This window comes from Cupressus sempervirens, chromosome 4 (assembly GCF_028749045.1).
Source record: "Cupressus sempervirens isolate cs-2001-9-10 chromosome 4, ASM2874904v1, whole genome shotgun sequence".
Classification (NCBI taxonomy): Eukaryota; Viridiplantae; Streptophyta; class Pinopsida; order Cupressales; family Cupressaceae; genus Cupressus; species Cupressus sempervirens.
Genome location: NC_143121.1, coordinates 581,330,287 through 581,346,228, shown reverse-complemented (window position 1 = coordinate 581,346,228; position 15,942 = coordinate 581,330,287). Strand labels below are relative to the sequence as shown.

At 34.1% G+C, this 15,942-nt stretch overlaps 1 pseudogene; it reads right to left on the bottom strand.

The window, feature by feature from the left end:
* Positions 1–933: 933 nt before the first annotated feature.
* Positions 934–15,942, bottom strand: part of LOC149562538 (uncharacterized) — a 33,020-nt pseudogene continuing 18,011 nt past the window's right edge.

The following is a 15,942-nucleotide window of genomic DNA, read 5'->3' as shown; positions in this document are numbered from 1 at the left end:
TAATTAATTAATTACAATTACAATAGTACTACCAGCTCATAGTCTATACAAATCTTCACATGTGCAATACTAAGGCTTGTGCACTCACTGACATCATCATTGGATTGTCCTCTCTCACTACCTAACTATGCATCTCTTCATTACATCTCAGATGAAAGATAGCCAAAAAAATGAGGAACTGCATTCCCAATATGTTATTTTTGAACTTCTCTTCATAAATTAGGTACAAATTCCATATATCTTTGACTTGGACTCTAGGCATTTAACCACCTAATCTGGACATTGTGTCATACATGTCCATAACTATGCACAACTAGGCAATAAAACCATTATCCATACCATCAAGATCTCTATCTTCTTACTTTGCTAGACTTTATAGAAACCATGCTATGTTGACACCAATGACAAATATAGTCATGAATACAACATATCAATAATCTCCAATGTTCAAGATACTCCCATAATGTAGTATCATCAAAATTCATGCTTATAGGTCCTACTAATACACAACTTAAATAAAAACATTTGAAACTTCATATCAAGCACTACTGTTATTTCAAGATTCCATGGAAAAAATGAAAATCAATCATTACCTTGTCTCAATGTCCAAAAAATGAGCAGGCATTTAGTATTTACTAGTTTATCTAAAACAAAACTTATAAAAGTTAAACTAGACTTACACTAAGTGGCATATCATTATCAAACAAGTTGTATTCTAAAGAAATATCCTAAAGTCATCTTCCTGTCACCTACATCTCCCGCCCAATCAAAACCCACAATTCCCTATAACATCAATTCATCATTCCCTAAATATCTCATACCAAAATGTATTGTGCCCTTCAATTGCAATTACCCATTCTATCTACCTTGACCATTAATAACCAATTATATCTACCTAAATATCTCATCACAAAATGTATATCTAGTTGACTATTAAATGGATGCATTGAGGACCCAATCAAGTGCCACTATAACCAAACAATCTTCCAAATCAAAATCCAACTCAACATACAACTTCATATTTAGTTTTGTTAGATTGTTTCCTATAGAGTTCAACTAAAGTTTTATTAAATATGGATAATGATGATAATAATGGATGAATTGGAGACAATCCCACTAACCTTAATGTTCAGTTCTCTATAGTGTGGTAAATAAGCTCCATAACTCTTGGTTGTTTGTATTGTTTCAAATTTCTCATTCTCACTATTATTATGTGGTAATAAAAGCATCTACCCCTCCTACAACCATATTGTCCTTTTGACATTTTTTAATGGATGAAGATACCATATTGACTTATTGACTTAATGTTCAATTTTTTTGACAATGTTACACCAATACTTGTGAATTTAAAGTTTTTAGTACAATGATGATTACCCAAAATTGACATTTGATACCTTTCAACTTGATTTTTATTAAAAGAATATAAAGATGCTAAATACGATGCATCTAAACTATTGATCACTACTTTAACTCATAGACCTTATATGTTGCATAAAATTAAATCTATCTTTGACACCTTACCTAATTTACATAGGAATACAAAAGTTCATTCCAAATATTAGATACACTTGGGTTACACCAATGGCTATAGTAACTGTTGCCACTACCACCACCATATTTAGAGGGATGTGTATCCTTGCATAGATGGGACATTCCTTATATCCAACAAAACAAGAGGAAAGCTTTTGTTGTTTACAACTTATTTTAATATTGACACCTATATGTTGCATAAAATTAAATCTATCTTTGACACCTTACCTAATTTACATAGGAATACAAAAGTTCATTCCAAATATTAGATACACTTGGGTTACACCAATGGCTATAGTAATTGTTGCCACTACCACCACCATATTTAGAGGGATGTGCATCCTTTCATAGATGGGACATTCCTATTATATCCAACAAAACAAGAGGAAAGCTTTTGTTGTTTACAACTTATTTTACTATTGACACCTGTAATGGATGATTGTATGTAGATGTTCTCCACAAAGGCTCTATATCTTTCTCACACGAATATTAAAATCATGCTAATTATGTTAACTGGAATTCAAGTGGACATGTTCAGGTTCAAATTAATCATGAAAAATATTTTAGGGCTTGATTATGTGAATTATTTCTACCAATTTTATAAATCATACTTTATGATCTTCTGTTTGTCAACTATTATAATTTCTTTATTCTAATGTTAGATCATGGTGTATGACTAAACCTTCTTCAAAATACTTTTCAACACCATTTTCAAAAGTAACATTATCAAGAAGATTTAATACCCCATTTACCTCAAAAAAAAAAATTCTAAAATAGGGCCTTCTCCATCATATACACAAAAATAGTCATTATTTTCACTATCTTGTGTGATATTAAAAGATTCATATTCTAGATGGGCATGGTAAGAAAAAAATTTGATAGAATCTTAATGAGAGAGATGATCATCACAACCTTCAAATGTAAAACTTTCTACCTGAGGAGAAAAATAAATTTGGGACAATGTTTCATCATTCTTGCCCACCACTTCTCTTATGTTGGCAAAGATATTCTCATCCTTTAAAATTGGATCAGTAGGAGGCTGAAGTGAATCTGATTGGACTTCTTGTTCATTCATGACAAGGTGATTAAAATAAATGGATGAAACTAAAATAACTGGAGCTTCTTTTTCATCATCTTTTAGCTTTTCATTTAACTATGATACCCTTTTCTGGTATGCTTGCAACACTTTATTCTTTTCTTCTAGCTCTTTCAACTTGTGGAATCTAACACAAAGGCTTCTCCACAATAGCCAAGATGTGGAGTCCTCTTCCATGTTTATGTTGTTATTGATAGCTTGGGAAATGCTTTCCTTATGATTGTCCACAAACTTGCACAACACTTGATCCTCCATTGAATAAAGTTCCATGAGAGAAGGGTTTGGCCTTGGCCTTCTCATAACTCTCACAATCAGCATGGTCTTTATATAGAGTTGCCAATTTCCTACACACAAAGATAATTATTAAACTAAGGGAACAAATATAGACACTGATCTTGATTTTTGGGTCCCTAGTACTCGCCAAAAATCTATTGGTAAATAGATTTGTCTTCACACAATAAACCATCAAAATAATTATTATTTACCCAAAAATGAAGACACAACTTTTATAACTTTTGATAGGGTTGACTCCTAATAGGGCTCACTTTAGAAGAGTGAAAAATAGTAACAAGTTGCAATTGGTAGTTTTCCCAAATTGGGTTTCCACGTTAAATCTTGGTGTCACTTGTGTTCATGCTATTTCTTTTATGTGTATGCAACTAACTTAATTAAGGTTAATCATACTTAATATCTTAAGATCTACATGTTCACTATTTATAGAGTTATAGTTGATATTTCAATACTTTCCAAGTGACAGTAAATTGCTAGTGTTAACCGAGTATCTTTGTGCTAGCTAAGTTTCAACAGTAATTTAGTTTCAACAATATTTGTATTTTGATTTGTATTGACATCTAAGGGATTTGGGATTTATTTTTGTGGTAACGGATTCACCCGTCCCCTCTTAATTAGTCCTCTTATATTTCCAACACTTTTCCTATGAAAAAATTACTTGAATATAATTAATTCACAAATAAAAAACAATATGAAAACCCTATACAATAAGAATTTAAATTGAACTTATTTCCTTTGAACTAGAAAAGATAGGAAACATGTCTTAGAGAAACTAGTCATTTGATAAAATATCCATTTGTTACAAATTAGTCTAGTGATACAACAACCAAATCAGACAGAAAATGTATGTTATCATTGAGGAGAACAATATATATCACAATAAAAAAAGGCACAATATAGACATTCTAGTTTATTAGTATGGAAGCAATTTAGCATTGAATGATTATTTTCATCAACTGAATTGTTAGATAAATCTAAGAGAAAATGACTCATAAAACAAGGTTTATTCCAACTAGTAATATTATGAGCCTCACTTAAGTCAAACAAGAAACTCAATGTCTCTCTTACAAGTGACCTACAATCAAACTAAATTTCTAAGTTGATGTGTAAATATGAGTAATAAAAACTTACATAGAGGCCTCATATTTTAATTCATAAGGATGAATTAGTATTGACCTTGATGGAAACAATTTTGGTGAGACTAGAGATTACTAGAGGAAACTATGATCATGTGTACCATAGTTCACCTAGATGTTTTTATAAATACTAAAATAGGTAAGAAAAGTTTGGACTTACCTGAGATATCAATTGGTGCAAAAAGCTTAAAATTTGTACCTGCTAATGGTTTGATATTTTGCAAATCCCAATTCATTGTTGACATAGATATCTGCATCATCATTCTTCCTAGAACTTGATGAAGTTCTCAGTGAAATCCTTTTTGCATCATCAATCGTAACAACCCAGTCAAAGAGTTCTATTGGAGATTCCTCGACTGAGTCGAGAAATATGGCCTTATTTTCATACATAACCTACATCAAATAAAATGAAATGTTAACCATGTCTACAATTATACTTCTAATTGATATGTCAAAATGTCAATCCAGAAATGTGCAGCCACAAAATGAAGGCATGTCTTAGTGAACCCTCTTCTTCAAAATGCAACTTTGTGTTATATGCCTTGAATTTCTTAGTTATGAAAAATTGGTAGCTAATGCCACACCCTTATGAATAGTTAAATTATGGCTATCTTAATACTTAATTAAGTCATGTCATCATTATTATATTATTATTTAGGTAGGTAGGTTGACCTAGGTGTTATGCAAGGTTGTGTCTATTCAACCTTAGCATAATTAGGTATATATAGGAGGTTGTGAGTCTTATTTCAACATCATATTATGAAGTGTGTTCTCATTGGAGATATTTGGAAGTTGCCCCCTAGAAGTGGTCTATTACTCTCAGATATTATCAAGTATTTATATAATATTTCATATTATTTCTTCTAGTGTGCAAGTTATCTCATTACAAGTGCTATCAAAGCATGATCTTAGCATCATAGAGGCAATATTTTTTCTTAACATTGTGGCAATTTTGGGAAGAGCATAACTTTCAGATTTTAGAGAGTTCTGCAAAGATTTTTAAAGGGTTTTTGAAGACCATACTAAAGAAGCTATAATCCAAAATTTAGAGGAATTGGAGCAAATTTGAGAAAAATATTACAAAATTACTATTTCTACACAATTTATTAAGATCTTCATATCTCTCACATCTTGCCAAATTGGAGTATAACTTGTATTGGGTTTTTGAATACATAGTAGAGGAGCCTAAATTTAAAAGCTTGGAAATTGAAAAAAAAGCAAGATATTGCAAAATTAGGAAAATTCTCTCTTAAGACAACAAATTTGCTATTTTTTTGGAATTTTTTTGAGTAAGGGTATCTTGACCCTAGTAGCTTACAATAATTTTTTTTAAAAAATCAAATAATTTACATTTCATTTGCGTGATTTATTTCAAAAAAATTGGTTTCTATCATGATGGGGCCTTCAACAAGAGGTAAAAAGAATGCTACCACACTAGGGAAATCCTTTGATCAAGATTGGGAAGCAAGAAAGGTTAGTAATTCTAATGAGGAACTTAGTAAGTTCAAGAAAGAGGTTAAGATGGATATGTGTGACCTATGAGGAGATATATATATCAGATATACGTAGCATGTTAAGAACCTGTATGAATGAAACAAGGAAGGAGCTCTCGAGAAATCAAGGTGAAACCTTCAAGTTGACTAATAATGACACAAATTTTATTAATCCTATGGGATCTAGGAATTTTTTTCCAAAGGTGGATATGCACAAATTTGATGACAAAGATCCTCTAACATGGATAAATCAAATAGAGATTTTTTTTTGAAGTACATCAAATCCCTTATGTACAAAAGGTCATGATGGCTTCCTTATATCTAGAACTAGATCAATTCATTTGGTATCATTGGCTTTGTACTCATAGGAGGAAAAAGGGTCTCATTGTATCATGGTCAATTTTTATAGAAGAACTCCAAGCACAATATAACAATAGTGTGATAGAAAAATTCTTTAGCCAACTTGCTAAGCTTCAATAAACAAGATCAGTTAAGGATTATATTCAAAAATTCCAAAATCTATCCTTAAGAGTCGATATAGTTATAGAGGAGAACTTGAATGATTTATTCTTGCGTGATCTAAAGGACCACATTCAACATGAGGTATGCATATTTTGTCTCAGGTTAGTAAATGAGTGACAGGGTAGAGGAGAAGTTCTTGATTCCTATAAAACAAGGGGCTAATGTGATGAGATAAAAAGGATATTCAAGACCTTCTCTTCCTCAACCTACTATGTTGACTACACAAAAAATTGAGGAAAAAAGAGAAAAAGGGTTGTGTTTCAAAAGTGATAGAAAATATTGTTGAGGACATAAATGTAGTGAAAAGAAATTGTTCTATATTGAAGGTCCAAGTGAGGAAGAAGAGGATGAACCCATATCAAAGGAGGATAGGGAATCAAGTGAGGAATTACATGATTCTCAAACAATCATTTATCTTTTAGGTTTCATTGCACTAGAAACTCTCAAGGTATTGGGTTTTTAAAGAAGCAAAAATAAATAGCATTGATCGACATAGGTAGTACTCATAAATTTATCAACAAAAAGTTGGCAACTCTTCTAAATTGTTTTATATATCAAACCCAAAAATTTCAGGTCTTGATTGTAGATGGGGGCATAGTTAGTTGTTCAGGGAAGTGACATAGCATCAAATTATCCATGGGAGATTATCAACTTGATACCCCAATGTATGCAATATCCATGGATGCAACGGATATTATTTTGGGAGTACAATGGCTTATTACATTGGGAACAATTGAGATTAACTTCCAAGAACTAGTCATGTGATTTCATAAAAAGTAAAGGTAGTGGAGCTAAGAATATAGAAGGAAAAATCCCCACAAATGGTAAGATCTCATCAAATGCAAAAGCTTCTTAAAAAAGGTGTAGATGGATTTTTGGTCCAACTATGTGGTCTGCCTCACAATAGGTGTATAATAATCATGCCAAAGGCCATACTTAGGAATAGTGTATTCAATCTAAGGACTATTTTTCCCCACCATGAGATGCATTTAATTTTTTCAACCCAGGGGCATATTCTTTTAATGGTCAGCATAGTATGTGCACTAGGTTTCTTAATGAGTCATTATTCTTATGCTGTAGGAAAGTAAAATGCAAGGAAAGAACCTACACTGGTACTACAGGAAACTAACACACTTAACTCTTTAATAAAATGAATATTGGAAAGGAAATTAAATACTAATATATATTCCAACTTAGTTCATCTACTATAACTATTCTTACAGATGCTGCAAGAACACTCACAAAGTATGATGCTATAGGAAGGAACTTATAACTTCTACTTGCAATACTAAAGACACTTGAAAACAAATCTATAAGTTACTCTAATCTAATCCACCTCCCAAGTGGGCCCCCTTGGTTGGCTTCTACTAATCTACTAACACAAAATATAAACTAGGAGTTATTTCATTATGTTCTAGAAATTCATTGCATGAGAACGATACATAAAACTATAAAAATAACTCACTGCAAGAGTTAATAGTTTCTTGTCATAAAATTTCTTCTAACTTCTAACACTATTGGTCTAATCCTTAAAAATAGAAGATCAACACTTATTCTAAAACATAAAAGAAAAATAAACTAACTTCAAATCCACTAGAGGAAAAGAAGAAAAGATAACAACTCACGAAACAAATAAAAAAGTCTAGACAACTGCTTTGACACAATAATAAATGCAAAGAAATATAACAATTCTTCATAGCTCCTCCATATTAGCGATTGTGTCCCTTGGTACTGTTATGAATCTTTTCATCGTGGCTAAACCTTGACATCTTTTCTCCTTGAATGCTATTGGTTGTTTTTAACATTTCCCTTTGAATACTTCTGACCATCTTCAGCTTCCTTTGCTAATAGGTTAGTTATTATGCAGAGATATTTGAAAATAAGAATTATCAAATTAAATTAAAATATTAGAACACACATTCTAATGGTTATATGAAATACTAAATTATATATATAATATTGGCAAAATATAACATACTATCTACCCATAGGTTAATCATTAGTTCAAGTAAATATAAGTTCACAAATGTCTTGGTGGAAGTAAAATAGAGTGTTTAAAACTATCATAAAATAGAGGCAATAATTAGCCTCACCATTATGTTCATTAGAAGTCTCTCAATCTAATGCTCTTACTCATCTAGATTTACAAGAAATAATTGATCATCACTTAGTGATTCTTGGAGATGTGCGTAAAGGACTTTCTCCTAAGAGGGATCATGACCATTCCATACAACTAGTTCTAGGGAGCTAGCCACCAAAAAATAGACCTTATAGGTACCCACACATACAAAAAAGTGACATAGAATTATTTTTTGAGGAAATGTTAGAGGTAGGAATTATCAAACATAGCCAAAGTGCTTACTCCTCATCTATTGTGATGCTGCATAACAAGGATGACACTTGGTGCATGTATCCAAATTATAGAGTGTTCAACAAGTACACCATTAAAGATAAGTTTCCTATTCCAGTCATCAATGATCTTGTAGATGAATTAAATGGAGATATGTATTTTACCAAGTTAGATCTTAGATTGGGTTATCATCAAATTTGGATTAAGGAGGAAGATATGTGTAAGAAAACATTTCAAACTCATGAGGGTCATTATGATTTTTTGGTGATACTATTTATTCTTATGAATGTACCATCTACATTCCAAAGTTTGATGAATTCCATTTTTAAGAAGTTCTTAAGAAATTTTGTGATAGGTTTTTTGATGATTTATTAGTTTATAGAAAGACTTGGGAGGAACATTTGTAGCATATAGATCAAACATTACAATTACTTGAAGATCATCAACTCTATGCTAAGCCATCCAAGTGTTCTTTTGGTCTTAAGGAGGTGGAGTATTTGGGACACACATTTTCACATGAAGGAGTAAAGTTGGACCCTAACAAAATTAAGGCTATCATGGAATGGCCTATTCCAAAAACTATTAAGAAGTTGAGGGGTTTCTTGGGATTGATAGGATACTATTGAAGATTTGTGAAGAACTATGGTTGTATAGCAGCACCCCTTACCACTCTATTGAAGAAGGATTCTTTTCATTGGAATGAATCTGCTAATGTATCTTTTGAGCAATTGAAGAAGTCTATGTGTACAACTCCAGTTCTTGCCACTCCAAACTTCACCAAGGAATTCATTGTGGAATGTGATGATTCTAGAAATGGGATAGGAGGAGTTCTCATGCAAGAAGGTTGACCAATTACTTTTGAGATTCATCAATTAAAAGGTAAAAATCAAGTCAAACTATTTATGAGAAGGAAATGCTAGCAAACCTTCATGTAGTTATAAAATGGAGGCCTGATCTAATGGGTTGACACTTCATGGTTAAGATAGATCATGATAGCCTAAAATATTTTTTTGGAACAAAGACTATCATTAGAAGAGCAACAAAAATGGGTCACTAAGATGTTGGGATATGACTTTGAAATTGTATACAAGAAAGGGAAGGAAAATATTATGGCCGATGCACTTTCTAGGAAGGATGAAAAAGATGAAGCCTTATTGTGTACCATTTCAATATTACAAGAAAATTTGGTGGTAGAAGCCAAAGAAGAGTGGAAAAATGATGTTGCAAAAAATAATCTCATCCAACAAATAAAAAGTGACCCTAGTAGTTCACATAAGTTTTGTTTAAAGGCAGATATTCTTTGGTATAGAGAGCACATGTATCTCTAGAAGTATTCCACTCTTAAACACAAGATTCTCAAAGAGCTAAATGACTCCCAAATTGGTGGTCATTCAGGATTTTTGAAGATGTAATGCCCTGCCTGGAGATCCTTGGAACAAGGATGAAATACAAGCCAAGATTTTTTTTTTTACAAGTATGAATGCACATGACAACATCATACAGGGATCACAATGATCGCAATGGAAGACTTCACCACAAACCTGACAACCAATAGATCTCTAAATGCCACTACCAACTAACACACACAAACAAAAGCCAACAACCACCACAACAAGATGAGGGCTCAAGAAATGACCACTCATCAACAAAACACCAAGCTGGGGTAAAATGCAGAATCCTAAAATTTGGCTAAGCCTGAAATCCTGAAGCCCTGAAAATTGGCTGTCTGGATTTTTGAAGCCTTGAAATTTTTTAGAATCCTTAACTTATCTCTGAGAGGTCTGAAACCTATCTCAAAAGATTCATCACATTTATTAAAATATATCTTAAGTATAAGTTTATACTTAAATGATATATTTTAAACTCCAAGAGACTAAAACAGAAACACAAAAATTGGATTTCAAAAGAAATCAACAGAATTCAAAATGCAACAACATAGGGTTGAAGAACACCCAAAAGGGTAGCCAAATCAACCCTCAAAAAGTTTGGAACATGACGAAAAGTGCCCACTATCTTCCAGTGTAGGTTTTTACAAAAAAACCATGTGACACTTCTTACTAAGGGAGAGCGACACTTCTCCCTAAGGTGTGTGACACTCTTCTAGTGTCATACAACATTTCTCAAGAAAGCGTATGACACTCTTCTAGTTTTGTACGACATTTCTTAAGAAGGCATGCAATACTTTACAGTATCGTATGACATAGTTTGCATGGACGTGTGATACATTTTTAATGTCACACCATGCTGAAAAAATGTTGCCCAAAGAACACAAAAACACTCCTAGAAACACAAAAGACCAAAATAGAGGAAAGAACCTCCACACTAGGGAGTAACCGATCCATGTGAATCAAGGAATGAACACTCAAGAGCAGCAACAAAAAGGAAAGAGGAACATCTATCCATCCAAACCATAATAGTAAGGAACATACTGAAATAAACATTGCAGTAAACAGAAAAACTAGAAGAAACTAAACAACCAAAATAAGTGTGTGGTTCCTCCCATCCGTCAAAAGCATCATAAGAACATCGTGGGTCCTAGCCATCCCCCATGCGTAACATCCCAAGCCACCGACTAGATTGTCGGTATTGTAATAATAGGGACATCACTACTAAAAACATGCACAATATCAGCATAAGGAAATCTAACATGCTAGTGAAAATGCATAAAATAATCCTACAATAGATAACATCACCTATCACATGCTAAATAGCAGTAAGCAACAGATATACTACTAAATCAAATAACATCATCTAATCATATGCTAAACATCATGATAAGGGAATGCATCAAATAAACTAACATCATCTAAACATGATATACCAACATCCCAATGAAAGCACAAATCATAAGAAAGCATACTCCAGAATTTGAAGTATCAAGTGAAGACATACAGCAACGGTCGCACTAGAAAAAAAGATCATCTCTATACATTGATCCCTAGCAGTGGTGAAGGTAGCTACACCTCCCAACCATGTGGAACCTATAGGTCCACACCCACCGTGCTGATGGAGATAATGGTCCAACCACAAATACACAAAAAGGACAACATCCAAGGCTAACACTCACGCCAGACACTCAAAAGGCTACTAAGTAGGGACTGACATCATGGAGAGTCGCTTGGCATCAAAAAGCCCAAGCTTGGATCATGTGTTTCAACTCCTCAACAGAGGGCCCTGCACACACATTTTATTATCTTAAGTTTTATTATTAGTCACACATTTTATTTAATTATCACTTATTTAAAACTTCCTATCCTCCACCAACCTTATGGGACTAAGGTCACTAGGCTATAAGATAGAAGCCCCCTCCATATGCTACCCTACCCTACCCATGCTCATCCTACGACAAGTGCCTGTGGGCATGCATACTCCCATCCCAACCCCAATGATCATAACTTCCGAAAAATCCATAAAAGATCGAGCCTCACAAGTCACCTAACAAATGTACGTGCACGTACTCATGTGTGGCACACCACCATCACCAAGATCATAACACAAGGACAGGAATGAGAACATAATGCAAAAGAAAATACCCAACTGAAAGCAACTCAAGAGGATAGATTCTACACGAATCTCAAAGCCAATAAAACCAAACATCATAAAATCACTCAACCAGCCTCAATCTGAGAGCATGGATTCTACATGAATCCCAATGATGCAACAAAACCAAACATCATGAACTTACTCAACCGACCTCAATCCAAGAGTATGGATTCTATACAAATCCTAGTGTTCATGAAACAAAAGCAAAGGTCTAAAAGAAACAATAACACCAGGTATAAAATCACTCAACCAAACACAATGTAGGGAGTATGGATGCAACATGTATCCCAATGCAACATAAAATCACATAAGTGATCTAAATGATATTCAAATATATCATTCAAGTCCACGACCCACATTGTGCCAAGAAAACCCAAGAAAATAGGGTGGCACACAAAATGAGGTAAAAACCCCAAATTTTAGAAAAATTCCAAAATTAAAACCCATTTGGCCTTTGGGTTCAAAAACTCCAAAAATCCAAAAATAAAAGGAATTGGACACCGTATGCAAAAATGGCTCGCATAACGGCGCACAAAACCCAAACCCTCACTTCAAAAATAGGGAAAACGTTCATACCTGACCAACTGGGCAGAACTAGCAAACAGAAACAGAGGGAAACACTAGTTCTTAGCCTCCTAACATAATGCTACAAGAAATGGAAGAATAAACTTAGCCTCCACATAAACTCACCCTTGAACAAAGAGGATGAAAGTTTACCAACAAAAAGACACACTCCAAAAGACTACTCACCACCAAGTGTAGGAGCACAATGCCTCTCCAAGGTAAAAGAGCTCAACTATCACTAGGAACTAGGGTAACACAACCCAACCAGACAAGATATCACCTTTCCACAAGGTTGCACAAACAAACTTTCATCAGTGGACACAATCATGTAATGTCTACATACCAACTCACGAGATGGTAACATGTGTCCAATAATACCATGTCCCTCTAGCACCATGCTAGGAAAACCACCCCCAACCTAACACTAAACTCAATCTCCAGCCTCAAGTCAACAATCAAAGAGAAACTTGATTGAGACAAACCACATGAAGATATAAGATTAGGGAGAAGGATAATATAGAGTATAGAACTAAGAGGGAGTAACTCTCAACCTCTGCACAAAATCAGCCCAAGACATGTTAGGGAACTCACAATTTCCCCAACCATCAACATACTCACAAGAGAACACTACTGAGCTAGTGGCATAACCACACTAGCCTACTCTCACAAGAGAGAAAAAGATACGGAGATGCACCCAAGGCAATGTCCAAGAAGGAGAATCTAGACTCATTAAAGAATTGAGTCACTCCTAAATGATGAGGTAACATCATCCAAGAGCAAGGAATGCTCACGAACCCCACCACTTCACAAGGGTGGTTTAATGCTAAAAGGAATGCACAAACCTCAGCATGAACTCCAACAAGTACCTAGTAGATTATGAAGACAAGATAACTCTTCCATTATGAATAACATAAAGAGTTAAACTTCTCCAATGGCCATAAATATGATATGTCATGATTGAATTGGTCTCTACTCAGAAAGGTACACTTAACATCAATCAAAAACTCCAGAAGCCATAGCTTCACATTCAGACTCGGATTAGCTCCATTCTAAAAGTGTCAAAAAGATATCGACAAAGACTACAACAAGATGGAGCTAAGAGATACCTAAGACCTACGATTTGAGTCACCACTTAAGAAAAAACCACAAAGGCAAAAACAATAGTCTTGGCCACCAAGACAAGCAACGGACAAAATGTCCAAATCCACACAAGAGTACACATGCCCAAAACAACATAAGACATGGAATGAATGGTAGTTCACACATTGAAACCATCATTACTCCTCTTTCATAATTTCTTTAATTAAACATAATATAAGCACTAATGCACAATGAAACTAAAAGGTTTTCAAGCAAGGGTTCAAGAGTCACCATAAAGCGAATACATATCTTCAATTTCTTTAAAGAATACACTATGTTTACTCATATTTTAAACCATGCAATTACAATAACAACTTTAAATCTAACAAAGACACATTAGCATGTTCTCCATGATATTATCCATTGTACGTACTACTAGCGGTTTGAGATGAACATGGTAGAGTCACAAAACACAATAGGGAAGCAGTAAAACACATCCAGAATAGTCATCATGAAACATAATCAAAAGTCCAAATGGGGGAATTGTCAATTCCAACAGTAAGTACCAAAAAGAGCTTATTTCAACAATAAGTCAAATGTGAGAACTATCACAAAGAGAGTGATAGATAAAATTTTATGACTACTCCAAGAGAGGAAAATACTGAAAAAAAATGCTAGCCCAATAACATGAGGAAAGTACCTCTAGCCAAAAGAAATAAGGCATCAAACAAATCACACTATAGGTGATGACTAAGTACAGTCACACAAGAGGGATAAATCACCACACAATGCTAAGGAATACATCATCCCATCAGTGTTAGAGAACACACTCACACATATCAAGTAGTATACCATTAGTAACCTCATGCATATGCAGACAACATTAATTTCCTTAATTATTTTCCATGCAATGCAATATTTAAATATCTATCAAATTAATATAGTTTTACATAAGCTTAAGAAGCAATCAGATTGGGGACTTAAGTCATTAACCCAAGGATATAATGCAAAACTACTACTTTGCAATGATTCACAATAAAAACTCATTTTCAATGAAAGGAACCATTTTATCACTATAAGGATATAACATAGAATCACAAATAAGATTCATCTATTTACTTGCAATAAGGAGAAAAATAAGGGAAACAATGCACCTTTCTCCATGAGGAGAAACAAGAAGAGGCACACAAGGCCAACACATGGACACCAATTAGTGGTTCCATCCAAAAGGGTCACACAAGCAACCAAACAAAAGGGCACATTGACACTAACAAAAAAACAAGGAAGACTTGCTTCCTTCTCTTCACATAGATCTAGTTGCATCTACTAGACAAGAAAGTCCATCACGAGTAGATAACAAAGCAACAAAGATCACAAGTTCTCACCAAGACACTCGTACTCAACCAGCACAACAACAACTACAAGGGCAACATAAACACAGAGATCCCAATGTTTGAACATGAGCTCTGATACTAGATGTAATGCCCCGCCCGAAGATCCTTGGAACAAGGATGAAATACAAGCCAAGATTTTTATTTTTTACAAGTATGAATGCACATGAAAATATCATACAGGGATCACAATGATCGCAATAGATCATCCAATTCCACGACCCACATTGTGCCAAGGAAACCCAAGAAAATAGGGTGGCACACAAAATGAGGTAAAAACCCCAAATTTTAGAAAAATACCAAAATAAAAACCCATTTGGCCTTTGGGTTCAAGAACCCCAAAAATCCAAAAATAAAATGAATTGGACACTGTATGCAAAAATGGCCAGCATAACGGCACACAAAACCCAAACCCTCACTCCAAAAATAGGAAAATGTTCATGCTCGACCAACCAGGCAGAACTAGCAAACAGAAATGGAGAGAAAAACTAGTTCTTAGCCTCCTAACATAATGCTACAAGAAATGGAAGTAGAAACAGAGTAGAAACAATAAAATAGGAAAGCCCTACCTCACAGCCAAAAGGGAAAAATGGGAATCTGAACCATAAAATAAATATCCTACAGAAGTAGTTGAAAATCGTAGCAATCCAAGGTTTCCTTGAGCTAGATCTAATGAGCTTAACCTCGCGATGATCCCACACCCGTAGCTCCCACAATGAACAAAATAGTAAATCCTCATGAAGAGGATTTTGGGTTTTACTCTCCAACTTTTCAATTCGAAAGTGAAAAGTGAGGAATTAAATTTTTTTTTGGATACTAATTCACTTTTCGGGTGAATAATCGATTAGGGCATTTAACCAGCCAACCTAGTTAAACTCTGAATCAACCCAAATGAAAATAGGTTATTTCTATAAATAGGAATTCATCTATGGAAAAGGTGCCAGAA